A 2,502-nucleotide genomic window follows, 5' to 3' on the forward strand; every position below is an offset into this window, starting at 1 on the left:
CACCCGTCGGGGAGGGGGTGTGAGGGGCCCCGCTCCGGCGCGGGGGGCCCCGGAGGCCTTTGGGGGGAGGGGGAGGAAGCTCCCTCCGAGGCGAAGGCTGGCAAAGCGAGTAAGGGGTCAGCGGTGCTCCTCAGTGACCAAAACAAAGGGAAGGGAGGCAGCGGGCCGTCTAACGGGGTCCGTGGAGGTGCTGCTGCAGCGGTGAGGTTGCGATGGGGCTTGCGCCAGCTGTATTTTTATCTTCTCGTTTAGGGATATTGTCCGAGTAGGCTGCGTTTGCTCGAGTGCGAAGAGAGCAGCACAAAAGAGGTGGTGGTGGTGGTCGCTGGTAACTTTGTTTTTGGTTTCTTTTTTTTTTCCTTTTTTTTTTTTTTTTGTTTGCAGCGCCTCACCTCTTAGTCTCCGTCAAGCCAGACAATTTGAAGGTGCTTAGAAGCTTACGTTTTTAGTCCACTAAAATATGGTAACTGTTGCTGGCTGAAAGGATGTGTAATAGCACGTTTTCTTTTCTTTGGTATTTGAATTCTGTAGAAAGAACGGATTGATACTTTTGTTAGTCAAAGAGAACAATATGGTACTGCGTTGGATGCTTTGGACACTGATATTAGTGTTGAAATACTACGAGTTATCATTTTCCCATGAAGTATCTGGGTGCTATTTAAAGGAAGAGGGCTTGTGTAATTAAACGAAAGGGCCTGCCAGGAATGCAGTGTAGCATTATGCTTCTTTCTTGAATTTCTGATAGTTAGGCCCTGCTCGTGACTTTGAAAGGCCAAACATAGTAATGGATAATAGCATGATTTTCTCCTGGTTTAGTGTAAGGGAAAGTGATCAGTGCTTTATACCTAAACTGTCAAAAGCATGAGATAATAAGGAAATGTTTTCCCTGTTTTTTTGAGGGCCAGTAATCAGGTTGGTAAAAGTTAACAAGTTAATGTTTGTCTCTTTTTTGAGCAATCAAATTACAATTAATTTGAAAGCATTTGAGTTTAAAGAAGAAACAAAGCGTAGTTCCTATAGTATTAGAATACAGGTTAATAGGTTCATAGCTTTTTAGTCGAAGGAGAATAAGGGAAAACAAAGATTGAAAATATGAAAGAATGTGCATAATAAAGTAGTGAAAGTGAGAAGGATCTTTGCAAGGAGCTACAAGCTGGTGAAATGTGGATCTAAACTGAGATGGATCTAAACTGTGGTTCTAAAATGTAATGTTTTCCACAGTTAACTCTTATTTTGTCAAACATAAATGTATGGCTTCTCAACAACTTGTCTTTTCTACTCTGGGAGGAATTTTAAATCAAATGTAGCTTGCTTCTCAAAAGCTGGCTTAATATTGTTAGTTACTAGTTGTTGAGGCGTATATATTTTTTTTAATACGCGAAGGACATATGCACTGGTAGTATCAACACTGGCCTCAGATACATGATGTTTCTCCTTCCCTGCGTTAGGAGATCAGGTAAATTGTATGACAAGAGCAGCTGTAACAATTAGGTTGCAGTTAATTTCCTAGTAGAGAGTGAGCTTTTGTATTCCCTGGAGATAAATGTGAATGAATATAGTATGAGAGGCACCTAAAGTTGCTTTAAAGCATATTTTGTGCTCCTCATGCTAGTTGTGGAGAAGACTTGTGGAGGGAAGAAACACGTGTAACTAGAAGCCAATATGAATCTTCTCTTAGTTTGCGGATTAACAGTATTTTTTGTGTGATAGACATCTGAGCTTGCTACAGAGTTGGTTTCACCTTCTTTACAGGCCTTCCTTGCAGGAAATGGAAGGGAAGTGTGTCTTTGAGTAAAACACAACAGCAGAAGAATTGTAAAACCACAGGTATTGCTGGAGGGTCCTTGGGCAGGGTGATGCCTGTTACCGAAAGCACTGAAACTGGTTGAATTTACACTTTGAACAATCTGGATTTCAAGCTGATTGTTTCTTCCTAGAAGGCAGAATCTCTATGGAGGAGTGAAATCAAGAGGCTTAATTTTCTTTGAGAGGAAGAGAGCTAATGATGAGAGCATTCCTGATGAGTCTGGACGTATTTCATTCACCAAGTATCTTGGAGGATAATAATACTTTATGTTTTAGATTGATTTCTTTTTAATTTCTTGCTGTGGACTGCTTATGAAGGTTGCTGTCCTTGTAGACTAGCCTTAAAGAAGGAAACTTATCTTCATGGGGATTTGGTCACCTCTGAAATCCTTTTTCTCCACCCTTTCCTCCCTCCCTCCGTGCAAGTAAGCATGTTGTCTGTTATCTCTTTCACTGCTTGGGTGCATGTTCATGCTATATTCCCTTAGGTATGTTGCTGGGCATTCTGGATTTGGATACTGTAGAAACCCAAAAAGCAGTGGCTGTGTTCAAGGAGGTACTAAGTATACAATTAAGGGAAGATCTGATTTGAAAAGTTGTGTTGTGACCTGATACCATTGTTCTCTTCCCTGATAGTACCTTCTGCTTCTTTGTTTACAAACACATGATCAGTCCCAAACAAATGGCTCTTAAAAG

The 2,502-nt window shown here is 41.1% G+C and overlaps 1 protein-coding gene across 1 annotated transcript in view; it reads left to right on the top strand.

The window, feature by feature from the left end:
* The first annotated feature begins 301 nt into the window (after nucleotides 1-301).
* The window catches only part of MTF2 (metal response element binding transcription factor 2), a 25,757-nt gene continuing 23,556 nt past the window's right edge, over nucleotides 302-2,502 (top strand). Inside the window, exon 1 of the mRNA XM_009884744.1 lies at nucleotides 302-309. The gene's annotated coding sequence lies outside the window, so the exon portion shown is untranslated. The remainder of the gene's footprint in view (nucleotides 310-2,502) is intronic.

This window comes from Charadrius vociferus, unplaced genomic scaffold (genome assembly GCF_000708025.1).
Source record: "Charadrius vociferus isolate BGI_N301 unplaced genomic scaffold, ASM70802v2 scaffold163, whole genome shotgun sequence".
Taxonomy (NCBI): domain Eukaryota; kingdom Metazoa; phylum Chordata; class Aves; order Charadriiformes; family Charadriidae; genus Charadrius; species Charadrius vociferus.